Consider the following 15760-nt stretch of genomic DNA (forward strand, 5'->3'; position numbering starts at 1 on the left):
CCAGGATGAGGTAATTGGGGTTAAGTGACTTGCCCAAGGTCACACAGCTAGTGAGTGTCAAGTGTCTGAGGTGAGATTTGAACTGAAGTCCTCCTGACCCCCTGTGTAGGTGCTCTATTCACTGCACCATCTAGCTACCTATCCAATATTAGTTAGGGCTTAGCTAAAAGGTACTTTAGAGGTCATCTGGGTCAACTCTATTTTACAGCTGGAGAAACTGAGGCTCAGAGAATTTAAGTGACTTGCCCAGTGTCATGTAGCTTTTAAATAGCAACACATAATTTGAATACTACAGGGAGGTTGTGACAATCAAATAAGATAATATTTGTAAAGCACTTAGCACAGTGCTTGGCACATAGTAGGCCCTACATAAAAGCTTATTCCTTCCTTTTTTTCCTCCCTCATTTATTGCCAAATCCAGTGCTCTTTACCTGACCTTCTGCCCCTACTCTCTATGCATAATTAAAAATTGATTAGTGTAACACCCTTAGGATGCAGCCATAAGTATTGCTCACACATCAGTTTTGTAGCAATCCTGGGAAAAATTATGTAGTGGGTTAAAAGACCCCCTTTCATACCTTTTCATTCTAAAACATTAATGACCATACTTGGCCTTTCTTTCCTCATCTTAAGAAATCTTTATAAGGAAGAACTCTCTCCTGAAATAGAATGGGCTGCCTCATCAAGTGGTAAGTTCCACGTCACTCATCATTGGAAGTGTTAAAGCAGGCAGATGAGCATTTATCAAGGACATCATAAATAGATTTATGCTTCCCAGAGAGGTTGGATCAAATGACCTCTAAGGTTCCTGGCAACTCTAAGATTATATAACTCTAAACTGTACTTTTCAGTCAGATAAGAGACCAAGAAGCTTCAATATATTTTCCTTTCCAGAAGTAATCTGTAGTTTTAATAAGGGATAATCTTTGCTCAAAGAATGCATCATTAATGGTAGACTTTCAGGCATTGTTGACAGGTCAAGAGAAGGGATATTTTACAGTCAGTCTCAGCGACCTCACATTATACCAAAACCACAGATTCTTTTAATGTCGGATCAAAAGCAGAAACAACTGACATTTGTGTAATATTGTAGAGTTTGCAGAACACTTACATAGTTTCATCATTTCAGCCTCTCAATAACCTCATGAATTAGGTACTACAGGTATCACAGAATCACAGATTTTGAGTTGAAAGGGACATCACTGGCCAGCAAAGCCAACTCACAGACAAAAAGGAATCTCTACTGTAACATACCTGGCAAGGTACCCATACTCTGCTTGAAGACCTCTAAAGCACTATTTTTCCCATTTTATGGATGTGAAAAATGAGGGTGAGTCACTAGGTAGTCACAAAAACAAAACATGTGAAAGTCAGGATTCTACTAGGGGCCTTCCTGATTCCAACCCCATCTCTATATATGCTACTCCATACTTCTTATTCCTAGGGTATGAGGTAGGAAAATTTCCCCCCAACTTTGAATGTTCCTGATCCAGGACCAATCCAGGAGTTATAAGTAAGATATTGAGTTCAGAAACATTAAGAAATCTAGGAAATGTCTTTATTAACAATAACCAAGGGAATGAAGAGTAGGTTGGTTTATTCCTTGCAAAATACTTGGTATGTGGTTGCTCATCTCTGTAACTGTATATTGGTTTGTTCCTCCTTCTACCAATGAATGACTATAATGCAAGTCACCAGGCTGTTCTGGGACCAGAAAGTTACTTCTCTGGGCCTCAGTTTCCTCATCTATGAGACGAAGGGGGTAGAACTTGCTGGAAAGCCCTCTAAGGGTTTTCCAAATGGAAATGTAGGATCCTATGATCCTAAATTTGAAGTTCTATCCAGCTCCAGAACAGATGGTAAGTGAACAGAAAGAATGGGTAGTGAATGAGTAGAAATTTTAGTATTCATTAGTTCAGTTATTTTGAAAATGTGGGGCCAGTTAGAACCTCAGGAGATACACTTGAAATTTTCAGTATCATTGTGAACATTACACCTCTAAAATCTGAAAATGCTATAAAAAAGGGAGTTGGCTTATTGATTTGTGGACTGTCTGGTCTTAGGAAAGTAACAGCAAAAACATTAAGGATAATTAAACTAAAAAGCATGTGGTCATAAACTTATTTTTCTGGAGACCTGGTTGAACATTTACTAGAATACTCCAAATATTGTCCATCTCAATATACCTTCATTTTAAATAAGAGGAAATGGTACTGTAGGAAGTTAGAAAAATCAATAATGTGCTGACTTGGTACTTTCGCATTTTGTATTTCGTTGCCAAGAAATGGGGTTTTTTGGAGTTCTATAAAGTGATCAAGAGTACGCAAAATCCAAAATTTTGAGATAGAAAGGATCTTAGAGTTCATCTTCATCCAATCTCCCTCATTTTTTCAGATAAAATAATGATAATAAAAACTAAAATTTACTGTGCACCAAGCACTCTGATAAGCACTTTATAGTAATTATCTCATTTAATCCTCACAACAGCCCTGGGAGTTAGGTATTATTATATTATTCCCATTTTACAGATGAAGAAACTGAAGCCCTGAGACCTACCTAAGATTTCATGTAAGTAAGTAGGTGGTGTGGCTGGAATTTGAGACCAAACAGTCTAGGGTTGTTTCCTTTGCACCTCACTCAATGCAACTGACTTAGCTGAACAATGCTGCTGCTGGTTATTTTTAAATATACGGTCATTTGCAAGCTGTTCACATACTTAGATGATTTTGCTTATAGGAAGGGAAGTCTCCAATGGGACACCCACAGACAGAGGAAGAGACAGGCAGTCAGTCAGGCAGACTGGTGAAGCTGAGCAATTCTGCCCTTTCCAGGAAAGGATGAAACTTTTGTAAACAGTAGCTTTTCCCACAGAACTCACACAGTGCGAAGCAGCAAAGAGACCTTTGTTGGGAAATCCCTCCCCTCCCCCTCAAGTCTAGATGGTGGAATGCTGCTTGCAAGCGATCCCTGAAACCCAAATATATGGAAATGTGGTGCCAACTGTTCAACAAGCCTGTGACGGCATGGAAGCTAAAGTGTGCTGACCAGATAACCCATGGAGGCCACAAGCATAGCCAGGAGTGCTACCTGGTGAATTCTTTGGCAGCTGTCACATGGGTTCTTAGTGAAGAAAATTTAGGAGCTGGTTACAGTTTTAGAATACAGAGAGAGAGAGAGACAGACAGACAGAAGACAGACAGACAGACAGAGACTGAGACAGAGACAGAGACAGAGACAGAGAGATAGGGGGACATCTTTAATCTGTTACATGGATTCCTAGTACACCAGACAAAAATATGAAAGATAGATGAATACATCTTAATCTTCTAAATATAACATTCTCCTATAAATTAAAAGCACTTTGTGGACAAGATTCTTATTGGCCCTATAAAGGTGGTGGTGAAATTACTGTGAAATGATCAGAAAATCTCAGATGTGGAAGAGATTTCAGAGTTAACTTTAACTATTGCCATTCATAGCTCACTTTATTAGGATGTGGTTTTAAAGATTTTTTAAAAAGGTGAACACATTGAATTTAATACTCATTCATAGGTGACATCATTTTTATTTATCAAACTAAAGAAATGCAAACAATTTCATTTTAAAAATTTAACAACCCAATTTAATTCTGAGATGGGGACAGGGATTAAACTTGTAATTTCAATAGTAAACAGAACTCCCTGGTGAAATAGGTACCTTTTCTTCAATTTTAGTCTTAGAGAGCTGTTTAAAGCATTGGGAAGTTAGTGACTCATCTCAGGTCACATAGCAATATTTATTAACAGGGAAACTTGAACCCAGGTCTTCCTGGATTCAAAAACTTCTTTCTATTCAACATAACACTTATTCACTGTTCATTTAAGCAATAAAAACCTAAGGGACACATAGTACCAAATTTCTTTCTGTTTCATTTTCATTCTCTGTCTCTGTCTCTCATTAAGATGTGCCTGAACACAGCCAGTACATGTTATATATGCACCTATAAATCTGACCCATACTGAACAAGGGAGAATCCCTTAGTTCTTCATCACATACGCTGGATGATTCCCATATACTCTGAGGTCACATAGAATATGTTTATTCCATCTTCCATTTAACAATTCTTCAAGTTTTTAATGACGACTCTCAAGTCACTCCTGTATCTTGTCTTCTACGGACCTCGAAAAAGGTCACTGGGACACTCCATTATAGATCTGACAGAATAAACATTAAGACAACTTACTGGGAGGTGCATTGTGAATCAATCATTTCATGATAAATCAGATGCAGATTCTATACTTTCTTGATTTGCAGTTTAAATCTGATGTATCAGGGCATTTAATTCCCCACATGAGGCATGTGAATTACAATCATTTTAAAAATGGGTCTGTAAAGAAATTATTTAAGTTTTGGCATTCAGAACTATTCATCTCATATGAAGCATGATGTTCCTCTTAAGAAAAGAGTTATTAAAGAAAATTTTCTTTTTATTTATCTTAATTTTCTTTATTAAAATGATAAAAATTTCTTAATTTTCTTTCAGCTGTCTTAAGTTTTTAGGTCATTAGAAAAGTCAACAAGTATTATACGTAAACCAGAATACTGCTAACTACACTAAAAAAAATCGAATATAGAGAAGGAAGAACTAAAACAACAAAGAGGAAACTTCCTTCCTTGGTTTGGGGGGAGAATCAAATAAGTTTTTGCTAGCTCAGTGGAAAGGCATACTAACAGTAATAGCTTTCTCTATTTTCCCCTTCTGTAGGTAAATAAAGGAAGTAATTCCATGATCAGGAAGTCTGAAAATATAAACTAAGTCTTCCTCTGTGCGTTTTTCAAATAATCTAGATAGGATACATAGGCAAGCTATTGCTGGAGGAAAAGGAAATTATAATGAGTCACTGGAACATAATCTTCCCAAGGATTCTTTGATGCTACATAAGCCTTACAGCTGAATTTTTGGAAAGCATAGTTTATAAGCTAACACTTAGTTTGAGTCAATAAGGGAAAAGTTAAGCCTTAGTGAGAAAGGTACTGAATTGCTTCTTCAATAAGCTTGACCTGGAAGAATAATCTCTTTTAATGACAAAATCATTTTAACTGTTTTAATCAGTTGTATCTGAATTATAGGGATACCTATGGCAAAGTGAAGCAAAAATACTTCTGAAATAATGAAACTACAAGACAAATATTACAGAGGCAACTGCTTTATCATATTTCATCATAAGAGATTCCCACCAGTATGATAAAATGCTATTAGCAAGGAAGAATATTGACTGGACCACCATTCTTAAGCAAGAATATTTTTAGCTAACTTTTATTGTGCTAAAAATTTCAACAAGCTGGCTTATTATTTCCTAGTTAGCCAAGGAGTAGGATCTAAGAATGGAATTTCCATTTTATAATTGTAGTAGTAAACAGATTAATTAAATTTATTTTTAGTGAGAAGATATTTAAAATCCACAGCATTTTCATATTTCCCTGTGAAGTTAGTGGAATTAATGAATCAAAGAACATTTAAAACATTTTAAATTGATGTTTGGTTTTTATTTCATCATGATTTTTCAACATATTTCCCTTACTCCTTCTCCCATAGAGTCATCCCTAAACATAAGGAAGTTTTTTTATTTCTTTTTATTTTTTTAATTAAATTTATATATTTAACTTTTCAACATTCATTTCCACAAAATTTTAGGTTCCAAATTTTCTCCCCATTTCTCCCCTCCCTCCACCCCCAAACGCCGAGCATTCTGATTGCCCATATCACCAATCTGCCCCCTCTTCTAACATCCCTCCCTTCCCTTATCCCCATCTTCTCTTTTGTCCTGTAGGGCGAGATAACTTTCTATACCCCATTATCTGTATTTCTATTTCCTAGTTGCAAGAACAATACTCAACAGTTGTTCCTAAAACTTTGAGTTCCAACCTCTCCCCATCCCTCCCTCCCCACCCATTCCCTTTGGGAAGGCAGGCAATTCAATATAGCCCATATCTGTGTAGTTTTGCAAATGACTTCCATGTTAGTCTTACACAACATGACTATTATGGAAGTCATTTGCAAAACTACATAAGGAAGTTTTTTAAAGGGTTGGGGGTGGGGGATGTGTGTGTGAAGTTCAGGAAAACTAACGAACATACCAATAAAGTCTAACATTATATGTAGCGTTCCACACCGTGGAGCCAGAGCAAGCTTGTACCAGCTCAGTCTAGGGTTAGATTTTCAGGGTGAGCATTTACACTGCTTGGAATTTCACAAACACTACAAATCAGGTCTTGCTTTGCTGTTTTGCTGATTGTCTAGACTTAAGAAAGTGATGGAGAAAGTGTTAACAAAGCAGATTAAGTTTGCAAGCATGCAGGTATATCCTCTCCCCCCTCACCCTCCCACCCCAAGCTGGTTGTTAAATATTTATCAACCCGCCATCCATGGCAATTCTATACCATTTCTACAATGAAGGGAGGGAGGTACAGTCCCATATTTCTTCTTTGGGAGCAAGCTTAATCATTTTAATTTTACAGCATTTTTGTGAAGTTCTTTCCATTTACATTGATTTTGTCACAGTGTATGTTTTTCTGGTCCCGCTTGTTCCACTTTGCATTGGGTCATATAAGCTTTCCCATGCTTATCTGTATTCATTTTTAATATTAAAAAAATTATTCTGAACTTAATCCCCCCCAAAAAGAACATTTCCACATATAGAACAGATAAAAAATGAACTGCATATGAAACTGAATTTCTATTTAAAATAATTTCTTTTTAAAAAATATTCCAAAATTTTAAAAAAAATTTTAACCATCAGAAAATGATTTTTTAAATATTTGTATATAGCGAATAAGAATTCAACATGTCACTATCAAAACTGTCCTCCTTATCTATGCTTGCTTCTGAATTTCTTTTCTCATCTAATCATCTGAATTTTTTTTCCCAGGGCCTGGCTTTCTTTGGGCATGACTATTGCTGTGATCACTATAGCAACTCATTTTTTGTCTGTATCCCATAGTGCCGGGCATATAATATGCTTGTTTATTGATTGATTAGCTACCCCAGGAAAAGGCAACACAAAGACCAAAATGTCTGGCGGCAGAGAGGCTACAGAGAGCAAATGAGCCAGAGAGAGAGATCATATACCTAGCGCAGTGGATTTCACAGAGTTGGTTCCAAAAAACATTTATTGACTGAATAAATGCTTTAGGAGGTTGAAGGGGTTTTATTGTTGTTTAATCATTCAGTTTTTGTCTGACTTTAGGTGACCCCATGGACAAAGACCAAGGGATTTCCTTGGCAAAGATACTGGAGTGGTCCATTTCCATCTCCCATGTCCCCATTTTATAAATGAGGGACTGAGGCAAATAGGAGTTAAGTGACTTGCCCAAGGTAACACGGCTAGTAAATGCCTGGAGGCTAAATTTGAGCTCAGATCTTCCTAACTCCAGGCTGAGTGTACTGTTCATTGTACCAAGTTGAAATAAGATAATTTCTTGTTATATTGCTTCAAAGTCAAAGAAAATTAATGAAGAAAACAACTTAGTCAATACTTCAGTCTTTATTTAATCATAAATTTTGCAGAAAAGTACCCAGTTACACTGCCCAAACAGTTACTGCTTGAGGTTTATAAGAGAGAAGTCTAGAAAGTAACCTGATATTAGGCATTTATTCAAGAAAGTGAACTCCTGGGTGTGTTTATGCATATCAAGGCCAAGTGGGAAATTACCTTTTTCTCTCTGAGGTAAGAGTCATAGGAAGCGTTACATGAGCAGGGAGAAGATAACGTATAATTCTATCTTTTTTTTCCTTTTCCTCCCCTCTGCGTATAAATAAAGGAAGCAGAACAAGGAGGGTGAACATGTTCTGAGTCATCTACAACCACCACCTCTGACTACTGGTCATAATAACACCTCATGACCATTAAAAACAACAACAAGAATTTAAAATGTGTTAGAGACACTCTGTTTATTAAAGGGTGGAAGTATGTCATATATTGTAATTACATTGACATAAAAAATTGAAGCAAAAAGATTCTGGTGCTTAACAGGTTAACATTAATAAAATTAGCAATGCCCTAATATATCAGAAAGGCGGCTGGGTGGCACAGTCGACAGAGTGCTGGGCCTGGAGTTAGGAACACCTGAGTTCAAAATCACCTTACTATATTTGGTAGCTGTGTGATCCTAGGCAAATCTCTGAACCCTGTTTGACTCAGTTTTCTCATCTGTCAAATGGGCTGCAGAAGGAAATGGCAAAACCATGCCAGTATCTTTGCCAAGAAAACCCCAAATGGGGTCACAAAGAGTTGGACACAATGGAAAAGATGACTGGACTAACTACATGTATACAAGCTATTGTTGATTGTAATTCCATAGTTAAAACTCAGGAAAACAAAAAAGGATTGTTAATCTATATTAGAAACTGGATAATAGGCTGATAGATGGAAGAATTTTTGATACCATCTAGTTTAATCTCATTTTATTTTTGAGGAAACTGAGGCCAAGAGAGGCAAAATCACTTGTCCAAAGTCACATGGGTAGTAAAAGATAGACATAATTTGAACCCAGATTTTATTTTTTTTTTACATTCCAGAAGCAGAACCCATTCTATGATAACATGCTGCCTCAGATGATTCTGAATTTCCATTTAGGACCTAAGATTTTTGGGGAAATATATTGTTTTCATTTTAACAAAAGCAGGCTAAGATTCAAATTTGCTTATTATGCATATTGTCCAAAAGAAAATAGAAGGGCCATTTTGACAGTTTCAGAAAAAACTGGAAAAGGCTCTAAGAATTGATAGGGGGTGAAATGAGCAGAACTAGGAGAACAGCTTATACAATGATGATAACATTATAGAGAAAAACAACTTTGAAAGACTTAAAAACTGCAATTATTGTAATGATATACTGCTAGTCTAGTGGACAGAAGATGAAACATACTACCCACTACCTGCCAGAGAGGAGATGGACAGAATGAGACATACATGTTTAGACATGGCCAATATGGAAATCTGGTTTGCTGGACAATGCATATTTGTTAGGAGAATTTTATTTTTCATTTTAAAAATTATTATTTAATTGGAGGGCAACAGGAGAGATAGGAAATACTTTTGAAATTTTTGTTTCAAACCAAACCATCAGAAATGAAGTGATATTAAAAAAAAGAAAAAAGAAAGTAGGAGATTGGATATGGAATGATATATCTAGGCAGATGTAGTTCATGTCTTGTTTTGTTTTGCTAAAATACTTCCACTCCCCCATTTTTTATTGTGACAAGGGATCACTTTCTAGGAAGAAGGAAATATCTAGGAATAAAGGTAATATACTACAAAAATACCAATAATTTAAAAAGATGCTTTTTTTCTCATGATATTCAAGTATTTGAAACAGGAAGTGAAACAATGGGAAGTTAGGATATGATCAAGCACTAGACTGAGAATCAGAGGGTTGAGGTTTAAATCCCAGCTGTGCAATTTACTTGCTATTTCACTTTGGACAAATTACTTAACCACTCTGGATTTCAGTTTCCTCCTTTGTAAAATGATGATGTTGGACTAAATGATCTCCAAGGTCCCTTTCTTCTAGCTTTAAATTCTATGAATGAATCCAGAGGGATGTAGAGTGGAGAGTTTTGGAGAGTTTAAAAGTTTGAATCTTGAACTTCAATAATGGCTCACTTCAAGTGCTGGTCTAAATTTGGCTAGAGATACTTTCAAAAAAAAACAACCATTAATATGAGTTATGGCCATTATTCCAAGGGAAGAAGAAACCCTCTGAAATTCCATTCTTACTGAGACATGCTGTTATTTTATGGATGTTCTGGACATTTATTACCTGAATTCTTTTTGGGTCCTTGGGCTCAGAAGATAAAATTAACAAAGCAAGATTTTTCAAAGTATATAAGATATAAGTATAAGATACTTTCAAAGTATACATCACTGCTTATATTTTATCTGAACCCTGAACATGGTTCTTTATAACCTGGTCAGCAGTATTGTGTTCATTTTAGATCACAATATTTGAGGAATAACATAGATAAACTTGAAAGAAGTCAGAAGGTGGCAGCTAGGATGTGAAGAGGCTTGATTGCATGCCAGTAAGGATTGGTTAAAGGATAGGGCAGTGTTTAGCTTGGAGTAGAGAAAGGGGGAGGGTGGACATGTGAATTATAATAGATGTCTTCTACTGTTTGAAGGGCTTTCAACTGAAAGAGAGAGGAGGATTGCTCTAATTCGCCCAAGACAGCAGAATTAAAATTAGTGGGTGAATGATACAGAGGGTCAGATTTGGGCTTGATGTTTGGAAAAAAATTCCCAGTACCTGGAATTGTTCCAAAGGGGAATGATCTGCCCTTGGAGGTAGTGTGTTGCCAACTCTGGAGGTCTTTAAGAAAAGGTCTAATGATGATCATGCATTAGGGATGTTGTTGTAGGGCAGCTAGGTGGTGCAGTGGGAGCACCAGTGCAGGAGTCAGGAGGACCTGAGACACTTGACACTCACTAGCTGTGTGACCTTGGGCAAGTCACTTAACCCCAATTACCTCATCCTGGGTCATCTCCAGTCATCCTGATGAATATCTGGTCACTGGATTCAGATGGCTCTGGAGGAGAAGTGAGGCTGGTGACCTGCACAGTCCTTCCTCACTCAAAACAAAGTCAAGTGCAAGTCATGTCATCATTTCTCTGATGGCATGGTCTTCTTTGGCCATGAAGGATAAACACACATTAGGGATGTTGTAGGGGCCAATCTTGAAGAGAAACAGCTTAGGTGAGTGGGACTCTCAGGTCCAGTGCTTCTGTTTCTGCTTTAGTGGCTCGTTTACTTGGTGGATCTGGTACAAATATAATTATGTGTGAAATGTCTTTAAAAAGCCATGAGGCAGAATGGTGAAGCCAGAGGACTAGACTTGAATTGGAAGACTTGGATTGATGTCTCTATGATGTGACCTTGGCAAGCTGCTTGACCTGTCCTGGTCTTAATTTCCTCTGATACAAAATAAGGAAATTATGATTAGATGGTCTCTGATGTCCTTGCCAGTCTGATCTTCTGCAAGTTGGTCTTGTAAATTGATTCACATATAAATTCATCCTTGGTGTTTAGGTTTTAGGCGTTTTCTTTTATTTGGGGTGGAGGTTGCAGGAGGGTTCAAATCTATGATGAAATTATGATAGCAAATTTGGAATATAGGACTTCTTTCCCTATTAAGCAGATTACTCATTCTTCTATAATTTAGTGTGGTAGGTAGTTACCTGGGTTATTCAGAGGTTGTTACTTGCCCAAGGTCACTCAGCTGATATGTGTCAGAGTTTTTCTAACTCCAGGGTTAGATCTAAGTTTCTAGTGCCATGTGCATCTCATTTTCATATATGTATATATATATACATATATATATAACACATATATGTGTGTGTATATATATATGTGTGTGTGAATATATGTGTGCATGAGTATATATGTATATGTGTGTATATATATAACCTCCAACCTCAGAACATAGTAAAGAAGCCATCATAAAATACACTTCCTTCCTCTTCATGGTACAGAATTTTATGGAGGAAATCAGACACCATTTCTTTGGAGGTTAGTTTTTGTTGAACTGTTTTTCTTTGCTATAAGATGGGGCTTAAGAGTGGGCACTGGATTACTGAGAAAACACTATTACACTAAAACAAAAAACATCAGTAAAACATTTTTAAAAAGGAAATCATCAATTGCATTTAAGCAAGAAGTCTGAAAATTGTCTGTTCCCCTTGACCTGTGGAATCAGTATCAAGAGGAAATGTTTGTTGATTGGTGCCTTAAAAATGCACATATATTATGTGGCAAATTTTCATCTTCTGGAATTCATTAAATATAGTAAAACATGGAGGGGGAAAGTAAAGGACACTATATAGTCAAGTAGGTAGAAGGTCCCATATCATGGGAAGGAAGAGTGAGCATATTCTAATATATTTGGACAGCTTTTTTTTTCTTTTTCTTCCTTCTTTAAAAACAAAAATTCTTCATGGCTTCAAAACAGAATTGCCCAAAGGCCATGAGATTTTGGTTTCTTTTGCCAGACATTGATCTTGAAAAGTGCAACAGCTTAGTAGGAAACATGTGTACAGGCTCTGTTTTGTCTAATTTTGGGGATGAATTGCATTTCTCAGACCCCAAACCCTCAGACTCCACAGACAATCAGGTTTTCATTACCAGGAAGACTGGTAATTTCACAGGATTTCTAAATGACTATAAATAACCAGGAACATAGGCAATTCATGTTTCTCTCTTTCATTGTGGCACTCCACTTTTCTTCTGCTGTTTTTCCTCCCCAAGCGAAGGTGTGTAGATAATTCATTCAGAATATTTGTCCTCCAAAACATACTCCTCCAAAATACTGAAGAACTCTCCCACTACATATAGACTGTCTATTATTCCATTCCCAGAGAAAAAGTCCTATCTCTAGAAGCAGAGAGGGTGTGCCTTGACATGTGTGATAAACTAATGAGGCCACTTCTAGGTAATGGACTAGAGGAAGAGACTGCCATGTTTTCTTCAAGATGGCCTTAGAGGCAGAGTAGACTAGGGCAATATTCTTTCATGGAATGTGCCAGGATGATGCTTGCCTTATTGCAATGAAATCTACATATAATCTTTTTTTTTTTATTCTTCAAGACTGCTTTTCTCTACTTTCTGGCTTGAGTTTCCTATAAGTATGGATACAAAGGGCAGATTAAGGGACAAAGCATCCCCAAATGGCAAAGGCAAGGCAAAAAAATCTAGGAAAGAGAAGGGGTGCATAAAGTGCATGTCCAGTGATGCATAAGCATCCTGTGAGGAATAAGAAATTCTTTAGGGTTTTGAAGCTGTCTTCTTTTATGAGTTGGTACTATCCCAAGTGTTTGCATACTCCCCCTTCTATGTTACTTTCCTACCCTTATCCCCATCTTAGGGGAAAAAAAGTGTGGCTCTTCTCTCAGATATGTAGTAATAATGATATCTCTCTTGACAAAAAACTATACAACCCCCTTGGTTTGTTGATGTGGGTGTCTTTCCTGTTTCCTATGTATTACTATTCATGAACCTTATGAACCTTTTCTCTGTTCTAGATATGTGTTTTTTGCCTTTGTCTTCTCCTTTGGAAATACTACATATCTGAGAGAAGACTATAGATTTTTTTAATTCTAAGATGGAGTATGGAAGTAGGAAAAGGAACAAAGAAGAGCATGCAAACTCTTGGGATGGTACCAACTAGTGAAGGGTGTTCTTATCTGTAAAATAAGGGAAATGGACTAAATTATCATCAACTTCAACACTAAATACATGATTTGAATGGTATGGTGATATATGCCTATGAAGGATTAATCAGGCAGCTCTATGAAAAATGGATGGGGGAAAAAGTATAGTGGAGGCAGGAAAATGTTAAGAAACTATTACAATAAGAGAGAGAAGAAATGACAGTGAGAGAGTGGAGGTTGAATAGACAGAATCTGGTAACTCATTGGATATGAGAGGTGAGGGAGTAGAAAGCATAAAATTATACTGTATGTCATATGCTATGATAAATATTGGGAATATAAAGAAAAATATGAACATATTTTTTAAGGAATTTACATTCTAATAGTGAGGAGTATTATATATGTATGTAAGACTCATATAAAGTAGATTCATAGTAACCCTATAGAAGAAGGGATTAGCCACTGTGAAGGGAACCAGGAAAGGCCTCCTGCAGAAGGCACTTGAGCTGAATCCTAAAGAAACCTAGGGAATCTACAAAGTGGGGGTGAGGAGGGAGAGCATCCCAGATATAGGGAGAGCCAGTGCAAGGCATGGAGTTGGGAGCTGGATTGTTGTGGGCGAAGATAATTAAGGAGGTATTATTATTACGTACTGTGAGAATAATGAGTTGAGGATGATATCAAGCCTATGAACTCTGATAAATGGAAGGATGGTGGTACCCTTGATCATGATAGGGAAGTTCAGAAGAAGGGCACATTTTGGAGAAATGTACTTTCTTACTCTCTTTTTTCTTTTTTTCCCCCAAAATAATAAAGTTGTAGGTTGCTTTTCTTTTTTTTTACATAATTTTGGTATCTCCCTCTTATAGTGATCTTATAAATCAGTCCCTCAATACCATAAAAATTATAATTCTTCTAGTTTGAATCTCACCTATAGATATTTGATCTAATCTAGCTGCCTTCTCACTTTGTTATCTTTAGTGATGTTTCTACTTTTTTCTATTAGTACCTCAGGGACTATGATGTTCAGGTCTAAGTGCATGGGTTCCTTTCTTTAAAATTCAATTAAATAAAACTTCCACATTTAGGTTTATGTTAATGTAAAAATTCGGCAACTTCAAAAAATCTTGTCATTTTCTCCAACTATGGTGGAAAATAGAGCTTTATTACATTGTGTTTCAAGCTGTAGCTTATATGTGGATTTCTATAATATAAATGGATTAAAAAGCACAGGGATTTAAAAAGGAAGCTCATTGATGACCACAATATTCCATATTGGTCTAAGGGGGGAAAAGATACTTCCATGTTTTTGAATATTACCAAATATAAAAGTTCCTTTTAGTGCAGTACATTTAAATGTGCCATGGCTTGTAATTTTGCATCTAAAGCATGTTAATATTTTTACACTAATAAAAAATTCAGGACTGTACTTTAATATTTTTAAAAGAAAACCAGTCTATAGTAGCCTGTCTAGAATGCTGTCATTATATATATGACAAAGGATACAATATAGATCTTTCTATAAATAATAATAATATTGCTAATAATTAGGGATCGTGAAGTGCCAATTTACTCATATAGCCCTGAGTCACATAAGACTCCAAACAGTGATGTTTTCCTCTGCTAAAACTCTGTAATCATTCCTTCTTTTCTGCATTCATAAGCCTGACAATTTATTCAAAAGGCTACATGTACAGTTGGCTTATATGTTATACTATGCTTTCTGTTTCAGATCTTTGTGAATTATAGTCATTATATACCCACAGGGCTAGGTACAATAAACACAAACCACATGTGAGTTAAAAAAAAAAGGCACCAGAGAGAGGGGAAAGGTGGGAAACAAGAACTAACAGCAGTTGAAAACAGAAACTGTTGTGTAGCCCTTACCATGACCATTGCCAAATAGACCAAATACATACCACAGTTATTGAATATTCAAAAGTAGTTTGTGTCACCACAAAGCAGAAGTCGCATTTAACCTCCTTGAAACCTCAAAATCATCTGGGAACTAGAGTAGTGTTTCAGAAATAAGGAAGTTAATTTTCACAAGGGGCAAGTTTGCCTGTAAAGATATATTCTGATAGGAAAGTGTAGGAAAGTGGGAAATCTACTCTGTATTTCCGAGGGTGGTTTCCAATTTAGTCTGCACTTAGTGTAGTGGTAAAGAGGAAAGAACATTGTTTCAGCACAGGTTTCTAATCCTACCTCAACACTTAGAACTTGTGTGACCTTGGGCATGTTACTTAACTTCCACTGGCTTTAGTTTCCAGATATTTTTTTTAAAGGGGGGAAGGTTTGGGCTATGTGGTCTTTGAGGGTACCTTCTGAGGCAGTTCATTCTATTTTTGGCTAGTTCTAAAGGTTAACACAGTTGGGGTAGCTAGGTGGCACAGTGGATAGAGCGCTAGGTCTGGAGGCAGGAAGACTCATCTTCATGAGGTCAAAATGGACCTCAGACACTTACCATCTGTGTGACCCTGGGCAAGTCACTTAACCCTGTTTGCCTCAGTTTTTCATCTGTAAAAATGAGCTGAAAAAGGAAATGTCAAACAACTCTAAATATCTTTGCCAAGAAAA

At 36.6% G+C, this 15760-nt stretch overlaps 1 protein-coding gene across 1 annotated transcript in view; it reads right to left on the bottom strand.

The window, feature by feature from the left end:
• Nucleotides 1–15760, bottom strand: part of TNS3 (tensin 3) — a 511962-nt gene that overhangs the window by 453653 nt on the left and 42549 nt on the right. The window lies entirely within an intron of this gene.

Source organism: Notamacropus eugenii, chromosome 3 (genome assembly GCF_028372415.1).
Source record: "Notamacropus eugenii isolate mMacEug1 chromosome 3, mMacEug1.pri_v2, whole genome shotgun sequence".
Classification (NCBI taxonomy): Eukaryota; Metazoa; Chordata; class Mammalia; order Diprotodontia; family Macropodidae; genus Notamacropus; species Notamacropus eugenii.